This window comes from Vicugna pacos, chromosome 1 (genome assembly GCF_048564905.1).
Source record: "Vicugna pacos chromosome 1, VicPac4, whole genome shotgun sequence".
NCBI lineage: Eukaryota > Metazoa > Chordata > Mammalia > Artiodactyla > Camelidae > Vicugna > Vicugna pacos.
Window position 1 is genome coordinate 22,749,595 of NC_132987.1, and position 18,606 is coordinate 22,768,200.

General features: G+C 32.6%; 2 long non-coding RNA genes across 10 annotated transcripts in view; one reads left to right on the plus strand and one right to left on the minus strand.

The window, feature by feature from the left end:
* Positions 1-18,606, minus strand: part of LOC140695705 (uncharacterized) — a 38,638-nt gene that overhangs the window by 1,645 nt on the left and 18,387 nt on the right. The window contains exons 1-5 of one of the 5 annotated variants that reach the window (XR_012071534.1): positions 8,059-8,099; positions 6,895-6,958; positions 5,443-5,518; positions 1,977-2,116; positions 1,188-1,434 (exon numbers count right to left, since the gene is read on the minus strand). This is a non-coding gene — a long non-coding RNA (uncharacterized lncRNA). Of the gene's footprint in view, positions 1-1,187; positions 1,435-1,976; positions 2,117-5,442; positions 5,519-6,894; positions 6,959-8,031; positions 8,100-18,606 lie in introns of those variants that run through there. The other 4 variants (XR_012071531.1, XR_012071529.1, XR_012071538.1 and 1 more) reach the window with 4 other exon arrangements.
* The window catches only part of LOC140695702 (uncharacterized), a 518,879-nt gene continuing 508,451 nt past the window's right edge, over positions 8,179-18,606 (plus strand). For all 5 annotated transcript variants that reach the window (XR_012071528.1, XR_012071523.1, XR_012071526.1 and 2 more), the window contains exon 1: positions 8,179-8,301. This is a non-coding gene — a long non-coding RNA (uncharacterized lncRNA). The remainder of the gene's footprint in view (positions 8,302-18,606) is intronic.

The window sequence follows — 18,606 nt, forward strand, 5'->3', positions numbered from 1 at the left end:
CACAATTGTTGAAAATTAAAATAATCAGAAAATATGAATTAGGAAGACACTATGATTAACATCATAACGTGAAAACTGAAAAGAATCTTAGAGATCAGTTAGTTACTCTGAGGTTTCTGTACAAATTACACTCTTCATGAGTAATCCATCTAAATTCTACATTTTAGAAACTAAGGATAGATGGTAGAAGTGTCTCTGTTTACTCACTCAGTGATCCCAAACCTCCATTTTAGATAAAAAACTGAGACCTAGAAATAATGCAGATTGTCCATGGTCCGACACCAATTCAGGGACAGAATGAGGATTGGCCCTTTTGTCTTGAATCTCAAATGTATATTCTTATAACTAGTACCCAGGATATGAAGTATTTTTTAAAAGGTCCTTTTTTTAAAAAAAGTTTATTTATTACTGAAGTGTAGTTGATTTACAATGTTAGTTTCAGGCATACAGGAAAGTGATTCAGCTATGTGTATATATATGTGTGTGTGTGTGTATATATTTTCAGATTCTTTTCCATTATGTTATAAGAAATTGCGTATAGTTCCCTGTGCTATATGGTAGGTCCTAGTTATTTATCTATTTCATATGTAGTAATGTGTATCTGTTAATCCCAAACTTCTAATTTATCCCTCCCCTGCCCTTTCCCTTTTGGTAATCATAGTTTGTTTTCCATGTCTGTGAGTCTACTTTTGGTTTGTAAATGAAATTTGTATTTTTTGTTTTAGATTCCACATATAAGTGATATCATACAATATTTGTCTTTCTCTGACTTCACTTAATGTGATAATCTCTTTGTCTATCCACGTTGCTGCAAATGACATTATTTCATTCTTTTATATGGCTGAGTAATATTACATTATATATATATATTAACACACCCCCCCCCACATCTTTATCTGTTCATCTGTAGATGGACATTTATGTTGTTTCCATATCTTGGCTATTGTAAATAATGTTACTATGAACATTGGGGTGCATGTATCTTTTCGAGTTATCGTTTTATTTAGATATATGCCCAGGAGTGGGATTGCTGGATCATCAGGTAAGTATTTTTAGTTTTTTAAATGACTCTCCGTACTGTTTTTCATGATGGCTTCACCAAACTACGTTCCCACCAACAGTGTAGGAGGGTTCTAAAAGGTCCTTTTTGATTCTTTCTGATTTTAATTCTGATGAAGTAGCCTTACCTTTAGAGAACTCTGTTTATAGACAGACCTCAGCCTGAGTAGATGATTACCTCTTATACCACAGTGCGTTTTCAGCATCCCCAAAGACGTTCTGACCTTTTAATTTCAGTTTCTTAGCTCTCTGGGATGAGCATATCCTGCTTAGAGTGTCACCAGGAGTCATTTTAGTTTTCTTTGGAGACAAAGTAACATTAACAGAGATCAGCTTTTGCTAATAACTTGACCTTTCAATTCAGTGATGCTCATACTGGTAGCACATAAGATTTAAGAAAGGGGAAAAAAGGAAAAAAAAATATCAAAAGGTTTATATTTTTCTGTTGCAAATTCTGGCCAATATACTACCACAGTGTACAGTCAGGAAATCTAATACACTCCATTTTTCTTTTTTTGCATACAGAATTACAAAGTATTTTCTGTTTATTTTAGACAGTAATGACCAAATTAAAAAAGAAATCTTAGTTACAAGCAAGCAGACTTTTGAAGTAGTAGTATAAAGAAGAGATGTCTAGAATAGTCTTAATAAGTGTAATAGAAACAAAGAGCATTGTTGTTCATGCAAATATGATTCTGATGTTTACAGACCTTAAAGTGGTTCATGGTGAAATAGTTTTAAAATAAACGAATTATTTCTTGTAGATCTGTCACCCTAACATTTAAATTATTTTTCTAAGCCCTTGGAAAGAGAGTTCCTTAGGCATAGACTTTAACATTAGTTGATAATAATATGGTTTTATTCCCTTTTGAGAAACAGAATGGAAGGTATTACGTTTAAAAGAAATTGAGACTTACATTTGCTGACATGATGTCCAATCTGCCATTCTTAAAGTACAAAATATTTGATTTATGTTCCTTCTTTCTTCTCTTCCTTCTTTAACCAACCTCTTTGCTACACTTCTTATTTTTTACTTGTTGAGTACTGATGCTTGTTGCTGCCGATGTTTCCAGTATAAATGAAAAAAGAAGGAGATCAAGAATTAGTCAGTATTTTTAGCTAAGAAAATAATGAAGTATTTCATGGTTGCAAATATATTCATCTGTAAACTATTTACTTTATTCTGTTGGTAACATAATAACTAAAATCTAGTTATAAACCACTGAGAATATAGGTTTCATATACTGTAATGTAAGTGGATTTACAAACAAGACTATTTTTAAAGTCATATTGACTTCATTGATTTTCATAAGGCTGTAGTCTGTTCTAAGTAATGGAGTTTTTATTGCAATTTACAGGTAAACAGTTGAAATATCTTAGGGCATGTTTTCCTTACTGTAGTGACAGAAGCTAGAGGTGGAATGTGTCACCACTAACCTTGAAACTACTGGGTTTCATTGGTTTGTGTTTTAACCATTTATTTAAATATGTCTGTGTGGTTATAATATTTATTTGCTAATACATATAGAACACACATAGAACAATTTCTGTACTTTGAGGTTAATGGTGACAGCCCTATATTTCAGGATTTATTTTCAAAGCCCTTTTTTTTCCAGTGAAATAGAAGAAAATATTTTTTATGTGTTTTAACAATGACTGTACTATTTAAGTTTTTCCCTGAAATATGGCCAGTCATAATTCTCTACTGGATTAATAATATACACACACACGCATCCCCAAATGCACACACATACACTTTGACTGCAAAATTCCAGCAAATGTTGAGTTGTTCCATCAGTGTTTTTTTTTTTGTTTTGTTTTTGTGTGTGGTCATAGCCCATTGAAAAGAATGACCACTTTACTAGGAGGCTTCTACAGCTAGATGTCTAGTTGTTGAAAATATGTTTGAATCTCCTTACTCATTCAGACTCCTACATGATTAAATATCTCGATTTTGAAAGAGCTTCAAACTGCGGTAGCATGGTGCTTTTTAGGAAATAATGGAGCTGGTGAATTAGCCTGGAAATTTGATGTGGAAAAAATCCAGTCTTTTTTCTTTTTAAAATGGAGACAGAAAATATTTACAAATTGTCAGCTTGTAAGTCCCGTATTGATTTCAGGCAGGATTCTAGGATGGATATTAGAGAAGTACTTTAAACCTGCTTACCTTAATTGTTTCTGCTCAAAGCTATGACTTGACTACCTGTAAGGCAGAGCATGGAAAAAACAAACAAAAAATCCTGATCTGCCTGTTTGTGTATTCATATAGACAGATTTGGATTCCAGATTTACGACTGTAGGAAGGTTATTTAACTTCTACCTGAGTGACTTTTAGCAAGTTGCATTGTCTTTCTGCCTCATTTTCCTCTTCTGTAAAATGGAGATAACAATAATATCTTTCTCATAGAGTTGCTGTAAGATTTAAATCAATTCATATATATAAAACACTTAAAGAGCATTTGTGTGTACTATTAATGCTTACTATTATTATTACTGTTGTTCGCAGAATTATGGTCGCCCAGAGATACTCATTTTCTAATCCCTGGAATCTGGGAGTGTGTTACTTTACATGGCAAAAGGGACTTGGCAGATATAGTTAAGGTTGCAAACCTCAGGATGGGGTGATTATCATGGAATCTCCTGGTGGGTCCGCTCTAATTACATGGGCTGTTAAAAGCAAAAGAAAGAGTCAAAAGAGTCAGGGCAGAGAGATGAGATAGAAGAGAGATTTGAAGCATGGGAGAAACTTGACCCACATTTGCTGGCTTTTAAGATGAAGGGAGTCACAAGCCAAGGATGCAGGTGACCTCTAAAAGCTGGGACCTCTAAAACCAAGTATGATAACTGTATAGAACTGAATTCTGCCAACAATCTGAATGAGCAAGGAAACAGATTCTCCCCTAAAATCTCCAGCTCTGACAGCACCTTGATTTTCAGCTAGTGAGACCTGTGTCAGGCTTGTAGATACAGAAGTGTAAGATAAGAACTTCTTTAAAACACTAAATTTGTGGTAATTTATTTACTGTCACCATTAACTTTTAAGTTTCGCCATTAGTAACTTGAATTAATAATTGCTGCCAGAAAATCCTCTTTGAGAGTCACTGTGAGAGACCATTGATACGTAAATATTTGCTGTCAGAACCTTTATTTTCTAATCAGGCTCCAATCTATGCAAGAACAGGAAGAGATTTGTGGTTAGTCATGTTGGGTTTAGGCTGGTCTCTCAGACAAAATGAAGAGCACTGTGTCACATTCCTTGAAATCTCTTAATAGAGACAATCTCCTCTTGTCTTTTAACATTATTTCTGTCATTATTGTGGTCTCATATGGAGAAATTAGAAACAGTGTTTTTAAAATGCCAGACGAGTAAAGACACACAATGAGAACATCTCCAGAAAACAAAGTGGGGCTGTTGCTTCTGTGCAGAAGCACAGTGCCAGCTTAGCGTGTACTATCACATGTTTTATTAAATCGCTTTAGAAAAAAAGGAAGTTGGTTTCCTGGGAACTCACGCAACATCAATTATGATCACATCAAAAATTTTCCAGGAAATCTTTCTGAATGGACTGGTTTGAGCATCTGTAAAAGCATCTTTTACAAGTTTTATCCCAAAATCAAAATTTGAAAGAAGAAAAAAGTCCCTTAAATTTCAGAACACAATATATTAAACTTTGGAAGTGGGTAATAGCCATATATTTCTTCTTTATGCCTTCAGTTTTGTAAAATCTTCTCTGCTAGTCTTCAGTGCATTATCAGTGATAGTTGCTCGGTAAATAGTTGTAATTTTACTTACAACTTCCCGTGGAAGGAGGGGAGCTCAGGATCTTCCTACTCTGCCATTTTGTCCACACCCCAGCCAAGATGAATTTCTAAGTATAAAACTATCTCTGTAGGCATTTTAATTTATGTTTTAAATTATTTTGAGGATTAATAGAAACTGTGATGTTACAGAAGCTTTCCATGGAGAGCAATTGAAGACAGATTAAAAAAAATGTGCCTTTTGAGGGTCATAACAAATGTCAGCTGTCCATAAATACCTCAGAAAATCTATATACTCATTCTCAGTTTATAACATATAAACGCCTCAATTCTCACACAACTCCTTCACACATTGGCCACAATCAAAATGGTGCCGGTATCTTATTTGCTTCCAAGTCTTTTTTGTTTTTGTTTTTGTTTTTGTTTTTGTTTTTGTTTTTGTTTTGTTTTGTTTCTGGCTACAAACACTGTGCTTTATTTTGAAGAAATAGCTGTGAATATTGCTCTTTTTTTCAAATATGTCAAAAGCAACACTAAAACACTCTTCTCTGGAGGTCTGTAATCATTTGTGATGATAGCATTGAACACAAGCAAATCTCCACAGGCAAGTCATTCACTACTTACACATATGAAGTCTTATTTTTCTAGAGAGCTCCCGAGTTTTAATTCTGTCATCTGAGGAGTCAATGCCGTGATATACCTAGATTGGAACAAAGAACAAGACTGTGTCTGAAAGGAAAGCTATTCATCTATGAACTTTAACCATATTCTGAGAATAGATGATTATAAATTATGCTTTACTTATAAGCTGAAATGAGTCTTAATTACTTTTTACACTATAACACACTAATAAAACACAAGAATAATCCTAGACCAGAAGTGCAATAAAAACCAACTTTATATCATTAAAGTTCAATAGTTTAAGTCCAGAATACTTCTTTTTCCAGTCCATCTCACTAAAATGCTTTATACAGGCAACCCATCTTTCAAGACATAAAATTCCTACTTTACTACATTTATTTCTAGACATCAATGTTATGTGCTTTCTTTCAATTTAAGTGTTTCTAACTGAAAGTTAAGTATGTGTTTGGATATTTTGATTGAAAAAGCTATACACACAAGATTCTCATTTTTATAATTAACTTTTTTCTTATAATTCCCTAGTGTCATTAAATATTTCATTAATGTTTTCTGAATAATGTATTCCTCTTTCATGTTGTGGAGTCATCAAGATTTTGACTCAATTTAATTATTTTTCCCTTCTACTTAAAGCCATGATTCAATGTTTATAGCTGAACTCATAACAATTTAGTATCTACAAACTAGTATTGGTTGGTAGACTTCTAACAGCTGTTTCTCATTTGCTGATTCCATTATTTTCTCACAAAGGGTCAAGTCTGAAATAGAATTGAAACCAAACATTATTCATAACTGTGTTTCACTAAAATAATTTCAATCATTTTTAGTATTCAAATGAAATTTGAAAATGTTATCCCGAAATCCAGTTGTTCCCATACACTTAAATATAACTTCATGTGAATGCAGTCATAGAGTCCAAATGCAACTTCTCTACCTTATTATTATCTATAAGGCTTATTTAAAAAAATAATAAAATCTATTAATTCAATGCAGTATATGATTTTAGTGATCATGTGTTATTTACAGTGTAAATACCATCTGCAACATACACTTGCTACATTTCTGTGCCATTCTACATACAGTTATTTTGTATCTCAAACTTATAATTGGGCATTAGACAATATTTCCTTTATGTTTTAATTTAATAATTCATATTAATAAGCATGCCTAAAGTGGAATATATCATGGAAAAAGAGATAGAAGAGAGAGCAAGTGAGAAATGAGGGAAGAAAAAAAGGGAAGAAGAAAGGAAGGGATTACTAACTTCATGCTTGACCATGTGAAACTTACACTATTTCAAGCAATTACACTTACAAGTAGGGCAAACTGTATTTTGAGTGTGATTTTAATGCAAACTATTAAGAAAAGGAAAATCTGAGATAGAGTGAGTCAGAGAAAACATGTGTTTTGAACTGTACTTTAAATAATCATACTCACCTCACATTATTTTGAGATTTAATCAAATTTATCTTACAGGGTTTAGCATCATGCTTGAATGTGACTAAGTAATTAATAAATGGTAAATATTAATTCCTTTCACTGCTGCTGCAGCTGCTAATTGTTAACATTGTATGACATTTTCAGAAGCATGGGGAAGGATCCCAATTGGATATACAGTATAAACAAAAGGATAATGACAAAATTGAGAGTTACATGTTGAGAGAATGATATAGGAATTGTCTTGATTAAATTAGAGAAACAATAAAAGAAATAGTTTAGAAAATTATAAGGTTAAATAGATTTTTTAAAAAGACTGTTAGAAGATTTGAACTTCTAAAAAACTTGTTTCCTTCTTTTCTAAATCCCTCATGTTAATGTACATTGGGAAAAAATAGAAGGCCAGAAAATGTAAAAACAAGAAAGAATTATAATTTTACCCTTTTAAACACTATAAACATTTTGGTTTAGTTTCTCCACAGGAAGGGATTTCTCCAGGCAATTGTTTTTTAAAATGCTTGGCATTACAACTGATATTACAATACACTTATACATTTGTGCCTTGCTTCTTTTTTTTTTTAGCGTTATAACACAAGCATTTTTTCTTCGGAGCTGCAAGTTGTATATAACAATCATTTAATGGATTTAAATCAACATAATTCTCTTTCTTCTTACTCCATCTTTCCTATGACACTCCAGTCACACAATCTTCTTGCATTTTTCTGAACATTCCAGGCTATAATTCAGATATTTGTATCTTTTCTTACTTTGCTTATTAAGCAAATAATTTCCCACTTCTGTCTTTCCACACAACTCACTTATAATGTTTTAAGAGTGAGCTCAAGCACCAACTCCTCTATCAAGAATTACCTCATCACTTAGGCCAGAAGATTGAGCATCAACAAGGGAGAGAGTGGTCAATTTTGTTAAAGGCATTTTTGGTTGAGTCATATGGGGTGAGAAATAAATAGATTTCAGGTAAAGATATCCAATGGGATGATGAAAGTATGAGTTTGTAGCTCAAAAGAGAATTTTTTTCCTTTCATCACCACATAGCAGAAATTTAATGCATGATGTGTCAAACAGACCACAACAGAAGAGTATGAAATATGAGAAGAGAAGAAAAAAGGAGAGTACCAAGGATAGAGCTTTGGAGAACTTCACCTTAGAGAGCACTGATTAAAGGAATTAAAAAGAGGATGAAAAGGAATGGAAGTGGATTTAGACTGCTAGAACATTGTGATGTAATAAATGTGCTGGAGGATGGAAGGAAGAAGTGGTCAATGAAGACAGAAGCCACAGACAGGTCAATTCAAAGGGACTTGAAGTATTAATTGTATTTTCATTTTTACCTTTGTGAGAGTGAGGGATGTAGGTAGAGAAAGATTACAGTAGCTGCAGAAACAGGTATGTGTCTTCTGGAAAACTGATCATGTGCTCTCATCTCCCTTTAACCCTAATTTCTCAAATACAAATAAAATAGTTGGGATGCTTACTAAGTATCAGATACTGTTATAAGGGCATTCTGGTCTTAATTCATTGAATCAGCATAACAGCCCTAACATATCAGTTATAAAATGAGGTTTTATCCCTAATTTACAGAGTCATGAAAAGGTTAAGTACCTTGTAAGGAAAATCCTGTAAGGGAGGGGTAGCATCTCTGAAAAACAAAGTAACAACACCATGGACTAAGTGTACAAGTCTTGTACATCTTTTTCTAGCTTTATCACTAATGATTTCATATTTGTGATGCTGTTTTGAATGTTTTTGTTGCTTTCATTTAATTTCTTATCATTTGAATATAGTGTATATAAACCAGACTGATTTTATATATTGATATTGCATCCTTATACATTTTTAAATATACTTACTGTATTTGGTAGGTTTTTAAAAATAGATTCCATTGGGTTCCCTAAATAATTATGTCACTATGAATGAATACTTACTCCTTTACAAACTATGTATTTTATTTCTTTTTCTTGCCTGATTGCAATGACTATAAGCTCCAGTACACCATTGAATATAAGTGGTGATAATGGACATCCTTGTTTATGATTTTAGCAAGACAATTAACTACAATGTTAGCTATGGGTTTCTCACAGAGGCCTATTACCAGGTTTGAGGGAATTCCCTTCTTTTCCTCATTTTCTGAGAATTTTTGTCAGGAATAGATGTGGATTTAGTCAAATGTTTTTCCTGTGTCTTCTGGCTTTTTGGTGGGAAGGCCAGGCTTTGACTCCAGATCAGTTTGCTGCAATTCACAAACGTATGTTTGTTTAAAAAAATGTATTTTGGAATTGTGGCTAACAGGTTTTGTGCCTATCATGGACATTTAATTTTTTTTTTGGCAATATTATTTTATACTTATTTCTAATTATACTAGAGAATTTCACAATTATGCTTTGTTATCACAACAAATCACCCTGACCAACTTGGGCATTTTGACAAAGATTGAAGAAATGTTTATTGTAACTTATGTAAAGTGATGCTAGGACACACAGCCCTTATAAGAAATATGTTTCTTATATAAAGAGAGATATTTATGATAGTTTCATTTTATTTTATTGTAAGTCAAATACTTTTATTCATCATTTTGGAAAGCTCTTTAATGTGAAAGTATTATAAATTCACTTTAAAATTAGGTTTTATATCTTATCATTGTTTCTTAATTTTCTTATTTTATGGACCTAGATGACCAAAGAGTAATACCAATTAATACTGACTTTGGCTACTTTGTTCAAAACAATACCGAATGTCTTTACAGGCATACACATTTTATATAAAGTTTATACATTTGACTGTCACTTTGACTATTGAAGCATTTTTCGTAGAAATCTAGTACAAAACATTTCTAAATGCTACAGAACCTGTTTTAATTGTTATACAGTTGTTATAGAACAGTAGAGACAATTTTGACTTTCAGTTTTCTCCCTCTGAATAAGAGAAAATGATACCCATTTGGTAGTGGGCTCCCATTATTGCACAGGATATAGTGCAACTATCTTGTTACTGAGATAGAAGAAAAGGTACCTGGTTCAACTGCCTGCAGCAAGAAAACTTTCTATAAACCTCTTGACTGAAAACAAAATAGTCTGTTAAGAATTACATGAAAGAAATAACTTGAAAAATAACAAAATTGTCAGCACAAGTTTGTAAAAATGAAAAGGATGACGAGAAAACAAAGAGTGAGGTGATAAGGGGTAAATAGAAACACCTTCAGCAATATGTCTTTTGACCAGGATAGAAATAGAAATGTTACCTAATTGGCTGTTTTTTGGCAGAATGATTCTCTGTACGGAGAATTGGCACCACATGGGGTAAACCTTTATATGACAGTGTTCTGTACAGATGCTTGGACATATACAAACATATTTTACTTTTTAATGACTATTCTCAATAAATATCTATAAATTAATACTTTACAATCTTGATGCTGTTAAATTTTTGTCAGTAGAATTCACTTCACTTACCTGATAGTAGTAATGCTTCCTTCCAACAAGTCACTGGAATACGATTTTCTTATTATTTAATATAAAAATGACAACTACAATTTCATAAGCATTTATGACAAATGAGATACATAAAATATCTGGTGCGTAATACAGATAGAAAAAAATGACATTTCATTTTTCTACTACTCCCTCCCCTAATATAAAGCAGAATATAAATATACGTATATCTATTAGATAACTTAGAAAATATTAATTGTTTTACCAAACAAAATCTTTCTTTGCTTAAATAAGGATAGCTAGAAGAAACTATTATATTGACAGACATAAAAAATGCTATCTTTTAAAAGTTCTCATAGACAAAGTTTAAAATTTCAAAACTGAGGAGTAATATTTCATGAAAGGAAACTTTGGCAGATAATGACAATTTTTAGTTCTGAAAAGAACAAAGTAAAAATTTGTGTGTTTCATATGTGAGGACCTAACAAATGCTGTACATTCTTGGGCTTGTTGAAAATTAAAGCATTTTACAAAAATTATGGTCATGTTTATACATGTATTTAATAGGAAGGTTTATATATCTAAAGAGTTGGCATTTGTAAAAACAACAGAGAGTGACTTTATTCATATAAATTTTGTTTTTTCCCAATCAAGTATACTCTGGAAATACATATTTATTCTGCATCAGGAATAACTCATTTTCATAAAGTATATTAAGTAAAAGGTTTTTTATGGTCCAATGAGATGAACTTTTAGAGAATCAAGTAGCCATGGTTATAGATATCAAATTATGATGAAAGGGATAGACTGCTTTTAACCTCTATTAAATTTTGAATCATCAGAATATTTGTGTGTGGCTAGGGAGATGTCCCCTAGTTTTCTTCAGAGTGAAAAAATATTCAGTGTCATTAAATTAACAAATGAATGTATCAGGCTTCATGTAAGATTAATGAGATATAAAGAGATGCATATTCTCTACCTGCCTCTGAGGAGCTTAAGAGTAGTATATAAGTTTTTTTTTAAAAGATAATTAATCTTTAATGAATCTTTGATTATAATTAAAGCATAGGTACCAATACAGATAAGCTGGAATTTTTGGAGGAAGGAAGTTAGAGAAAATGATCCAGAGGAAGTGATTCAGTTGATTCCTTCAGGAAAGTTGAAATTGCCAAATTTTCAGATAGAAGGAGGCTAATCTAGGATGAGAAACAGCTGTGCTTCGGTTCAAGGGACAAGGGGCTGAAATCGGGAATTTGAGGGAAATGATAAAACTAGTGATTTAAAAAGAAGGTCACGTATGAAACCACAGTGTTATAAGAAAGAGCTTGGTTTAACTCTGCAAGCCATAGAGATTAGTGAATTTTTAAATAGGAAAGTCATTTGTAATTCACATTTTAAAAACATCTCTTTAGGTACTGTGGAGGAATCAGGGAGAAAGTACTATGACTGAAATTAGGGAAGCAGATAATGAGGCTGTTACAAAATTTCAGAGAAAAATGATGAATATTGAAACATAGGTGTCATCTGAAGGACTGGAGAGAGGTGGGTACATTTGAGAGAGAGGAAGGAGGAAGAATGAACTGATGGCTTTGAGAGATTTACTGTGCAGGTTTAAAGAGAAGAATGATAAAAAGTCTCTTTCATATTCCTGGCTTGGGAGGCTGGGTGATTGGTGTTGCCATTCCTTGAGATATAGATAGTAGAAATGAGAATGCAGATGGAGAGAGACAAAACAAAAATGAGTTTAGCACTGGACATGTTAAATTTGGAGTGACTGTGGGACTTCAGAGTGCTGATGTCAGTTCTGCTGGGATAAACTTGCTAACAGATCATAAATTTGAATTTATTCCCTAGAAGCAGTGTATCCTTTACATTGTAATCCTATCATAAATACATGCTTATTCAAATCCTTTAACATGAAGAATTCAAGCAATTAGCCACTAAGGCATCCTTTGTATCAATGAGTGATTATATCTATGACACATTCTGAAAGAGAAAAGTGCATTTTCTTATCCTGAGTAGATTAAATCATTAAAGAGGTTGGGCATTTGCCTAAAAATTTTCCAAAATACCAAATTAATTTCTGATTATAATGAATGAAATAGAAAACTAGCACAGGGATTTTTTTTTTATTACATGATTTCCCCAAATAATTATCTTACTTGGATAAATTTTGGGGGAAAAATGCTTGAAACAATTAACTTCACCTCTATTTCTATATTGGGCTAAGATGAACATATTCAACTCAAACTAATATTTCAAGTGTGGAGTTTTATGTAATGTTTATGCTTAGAAAAGTGTGTCTATGTCCCTTATTATCAGTTTTCTCCATGGAGACCATGGCACCTCATAAAAAAATTGCCACACTTGGAATAAAGTCTTCAAATCATTTTGTTGGCTTGCACCTCCCTCTTGATTGTAACTTTACAAACAGTATAGAATTAGCTGTAGAACATGTGCATTTATACACATGCTGGCTGCTTTGGGATGTCCTCTTTTGTGCAAGGAAAAAGAGCAGATGTACCTTTAGATGATGTTGTGTGGAGCTCCTTTGAACCTTATTAAATCTTTTCATCAACAGGAGGGAGACATCCTCCTGAGATAATTTCCTTTTACCATCTCTCTCTGTCTCTCTCCTCCCAAATCTGAAAGCAACAATATTCTACAGAAAGCAGATGTGAACTGAATGAGACTTTTTTTTAAAGCTCATACATAAATATGAAGGAAGCTGTCATCAATGTGTAATGTTCATTCACTTGATAATATATATTAACCCCATACCATATATAAAACACTGTTTTAGGGTCCAGTATATATAATGGTGACAAAAGCAGTTAAGATTCCTGCTTTCTAGCAGCTAAGACTAAGTATAGTAGGGAATACTGCATTGATTTAAAAAAAAATAGTCATAAATACATAAACCTGGGACCTGTCAGGGTTAACTCCTGATGTCTAGCGAGTGGCTTTTTATTTTAAAGAAATCTTGGGTATGGGAAAAACCACAATTCCTCAGAATTTTTTTGCTGTAGCTGTTTGAAAATGCACCATTTGTTTAAAAAAAAATTCATTTGGACCAAAGTAGTTAAAACAGAATATAAATAAAAAGAATCAGTGTATAAAAATAATATTTACAAATTTTTATTCCATTAGTGTTTAGTGTTTTGTTTCATTTTTATCATCTGAGAGAATTTTATCTTTGTGTACTAAGTTTAACCATATATTTTATATATATTTTAATATTTCTACCCATTTTCCAGACCTTAAATTTATCATTTATTTTCTTTTAATTATGCTTACCCTATTTATTTGCTGGTACTAATGAATTTTAAAACTTTCATCTCTGACAAAAATTATATTATCTGAACACAAATTTGCAGCACAGATGTAATTGGCAGAAATTTTGAAATTTTAAAAAGCTGAATAAAGTCAAAATATTTTAAAAAGCAAATATCTCCAAGAATGAATAGAAATAAACCTCCCAAGCCAAAAATCTAAAAAAAGATAAATTCTTTCTCAAAAACACTTAAAATTATAAAATTATTTCATTTTACATAAAAATTAGACAGAAACTCTAAAAAATGAATAAAAACACTGAAAAGTTTATTTGAAACTTAAAAAAATGATAGGACTTCTGATTTCTACTTCCACATGTAAATACCTTAGAAGTCACCACTTTTCCTAACAACAAATAAAAATTGTGACCATGTTGAAAAGCTACATCTATTCTTGAATGTGAAAAAGAGGAGAACATAGTATAAACTCTTATACATAGTATAAACTCTTAGTATAAAGCAACAGTAATCAAGACAGTAAGGTACTAGAAAAAGAAAAACCAAATAGATCAATGTGACATAGTAGAGAATAAAGAGATAGACCCCAATAAATATTGTCAACTGATCTTTGGCAAAAGAGTAAAGGCAATACAATGCAGTAAAGATAGCCTTTTCAACATATGGTGCTGGAACAACTGGACATGCAAAATAATAAAGGTACATACCTTATACTCTTTAGAAAATTTACTCAAAACCAGTAATAAATATGAAATCCATAAGTATAAACTTCTAGAAGATAACATAGAAGAGAACCTGGATGACCTGGGGTATAACCTTGAGTATGGTGGTTCCCTATTAAATACAGCACCAAAGACAGTTCATGAAAAAAATAACTGATAATCTGGACTCGATTAAAATTGAAAATTTCTGCTCTGTGAAGAACAATGTTAAGTGAGTGAGAAGACAAGCCACAGATGGGGAAAAGATATTTGCAAAAGACACATCTGACAAAGGACTAATATCCAAAATATACAAAGTATTTATAAAACTCAAGAGTCAGAAAGCAAACAACTTGATTATAAAATGGATTAAACTGTTTAAAAAGACACCTCACCAGAGTATACACAGATGACAAATAAACATATGAAAAGACAATCCATGTCACATGCCATCAGGGAAGTGCATATTAAAACAATGAGATACAGCTACACACCTATGAAAATGGCCAAAATTCAAAACATTGATGACACCAAATGCTGGTGAAGATGTGAAGCTACAGGAAATATCATTCACTGGTGGTGGAGTGCAAATAGATACAGTTTGTAAGACAATTTGACCATTTCTTACAAAATTAAACATACTGTTAAGAATGTGGTCTAAAAATTGTGCTTCTTTATATTTGCCCAAATAATTTTAAAACTTATTTCCACTCAAAAACATGCACATGAATATTTATAGCAGCTTTATTCATAATTGCTGAAACCTGAAAGCACCAAAGATGTCCTTCGGTAGCTGAATGGATAAATAAACTGTTAACATCTAGACAATGAAATATTATTCAGTGTTGAAAAGAAGTGAGTTATTAAGCCATAAAATGACATGGAGGAATCTTTAATGCATATTACTAAGTGAAAGTAACCAATCTGAAAAGGCTACATACTTTATGATTTCAACTACCTAACATTCTAGAAAAGGCAAAACCATGGAGATAGTAAAAACATCGGTAGTTGCCAGGAGTTTGGGCACAAGGGATGAACAGGTGAAGCACAGAGGATTTTTCAGGCAGTGAAAATACTCTGGATGATGCCATAATAATGGATACATGTCATTATACATTTGTCCAAGCCCCAGGACTGTACAATGCCAAGAGTGAAATTTAATGTAAACTATGGACTTTGGATGATTATTATGTGTCTATAGGTTTACCAGTTATCAGTTTATCAGTTACTATTCTGATGGGGGATGTTGATAATTGTTGAAGGCTATGCATGTATGGGGGCAGGAGAATAGGGAAATATCTTTACCTTCCCTCAATTTTACTGGGAACCTAACACTTTTTTAAAAAATGAAGTCTTAAAATGAGGGAAAAATTATATAGTGCACAGAATTTATTAGTTCATTAAAAATGTATTTTTTCGGTAAATTCAGTTGGAGTTGGCCACAGTTGCCAATGGATTTGCCAATGGACACTTGTTTCCTTGATTGCCAAAAAAAAGAAAGAAGTTTCAAGTGTAGTGGACATCTTTCTCCCATCAGCCACCCTCATCATTAGCTTGCTCTCAAAGTATGTTGGGAGATACTGGGTCTTTTTGCCAGCACCTCTGACTTAATCATATGATAGCAACAACTTCTAGGTGAATAAACTGCTTTTCTTAGAGTCTTAGTTCCACAGGCATTTCACCTAGAACAAACTCTTCAATTTTTGTAGCATATGTGTGAAACCTTTCTTTGTTTCTAATTCACATGTTAATTCCTTACTTGTGTTTTCTATTAGTCCTTTCTTTAGCTTTCAGTTGATGGTTACTGGGGACAGGACTGGTAGGAGACAGGAAGAATGCCTATGCTCACATTGCCTCCTTTTCCTTGAACATTCTTGCTTATGTCCTTCATGGACAGTATTATACCAAATTGAATAGCCAACAGAATGCAAAAGGAAAATCAGTGTGATGTTGAAAGAGTCAGTCTAAATTTGATTCTTTATGTATTCCATCTTTAGAAAGCCTTCCCTTAAGTTTGCAGCTGGGTTCAGCAGGCTTTATATGTTTGCACACAATATTGTATGTGAATGTGTGTGTGTGCTCATATACGTGTGTGTGTGTGTATATATATATGTATAATTTAATTTATTGCATTGCATAATTAGCCCTTATTAGACTGTGAGCACCCTGGAGACAGAGAATATATGTTAGTAATATTAAAATCCCCAAGACCTGATTTAATACTTGAACATAGAATAACTCCAATGTATATTAGTTAAATTAAGTATGGTGAATTTTTTGCATACAAGTATGGATAAGCATTCCTTATTTGTATGAAGTCTTACCACTTTTTCATAAAGAATCGAAATTTATTTCCTATTTACATAATTGTCCATATTTTTGCTTGTTTAATGTGATTATAGTCGGTGAGAAGACACGTTAACTATGAGGTATAACATGAATTTATCACCTGATCAGTGGACTTTGGAACTATACCTTGATAAAGAGCATAAGTACATTATTGTTTAGCTTTGGTATTTAGTTTTGCAATAGCTTATGCTTATCCACCATTGCCTATATTTAATAATTTTCTATATTTGACACTTGTTTTATAATCAGATTTTAATGGTGCCGACTACCATTAACAACCTTTTTGAGTAATCTCTGACTTCAAAGACAGATCGATTTGAATGTCATTTAAAAAGTACCTAATGTTGATAATTCATGTGTAGTAATATTTACATATATATGATTAATTACCTAATGATATTTCCACGAAGTAGAAATAGCCTACTGGGTTATTTTCACATATTATTAAATAAGAAGTTCAGGGAAAGTTTTTAGTTGGTTTAGTAGCTAACAATTCAGCTCGAATTTAATCTGACACCCACAACCAATATAAAATTGGATTTGTCCATTTTCTAATATGATATCAAAAACAGTCTTAAAATACCCATTAAAGAAGCAATGACACTGGTGATAAAGGATTCAGTGTCTAGCAGAGTGTGCACAGAAGCAGCCTCTGTACATCTGCTAAGTTGTCTTAAAAATTAATCCAGAAGGTGTAGATAAATTGGATTAGAATTGGAATAAAGTATAATATAAATACAATAATTAAGGCCTATTCACGTAATATAAGTTGTCAAAATGGCCTTTTTTAGTACTTATGCTGCTGGTTCAGGGCTTTTAATGCACAGAGCTTCAGTGGCAGAGAAATAACTGAATTCTGATGAAAACAATCAGGCTCTCCACCCACCCGATATGTTTTTACTATTTGTGAGAAGACATACAGTTAGAGTAGCAACTGTAAATATTTCTTGACAAGCCACTATTTAGAACAGCCTCTGGTAGTGATTTGAGATACAAAGAGCTTAGAGTCTATGGAGAAAACCAAGCACACATAAAATATAAACAGTAATAAGTGCTCAGGATTGGTAGAAATAATAATTCAGTCAGATTAATAATAATGTGAGAGAACTTTATTGAGACTATACAATCTCTTCCTAAGGTTTGGATAGGATTTGTTATAGGAATTAAATAATAAAAATAATATGTGCTATTACTGCGTATCATGATACTTGATAGTATTATGTTCAACACCGTAATATGAGGTGGCTCTTATTATTCCCAGTTTACCCCTAAAAAATCCCAAATAATTTGTACAGGAGGCAGGCACACAGCTGATAAGTGTTAGAGTTGGAATATGAATTCAGGACTCACTGCTTCTAAAACCCAAGCTCTTTCCATTATACCTTGCTGACTGCTGATATCATTTCAAACTCAATTTTCCCTATTCAAGCAGTGTACCCTCATTTGGGAAATAATAACACAACCTTCCAGTTATAAGGAATTGTGACAAAAGAGACAAAAGGTGAGCGCTTAAGGAGGAGGAAATCAACTTCCTAGGCATATCATTATAGACATTGTTTAGATAACCTTTTTTCATTGAACACCAATGGTCCTAGACAGAATGAACAGTGTACCAGCTTAGACTGCAAACAGAAGTGACAGGAGCTTCAAGAGGGCAGAGGTTTTTGTCTGTCTCCTACAGGAAGACTAGAATATGTACTCCAGAGCTATTTTGACTGCTATGTGGTGATTCAATCAATAACCTGCATTTTTTTCCCCCTTTTTTCTGTTTCACTCTTTGCATGAGTCTTCTGTCTTTAGGACCATCTCTGGGTCCAAAATGTCTGATGGAATAAACTCTCTTCATCATATCTGTGTTTCAGAGAAGCAGCAGGAATAAAGGAAGGGGTATATGCCAACTCTGTGTGCTTCTAAAAGAGCTTC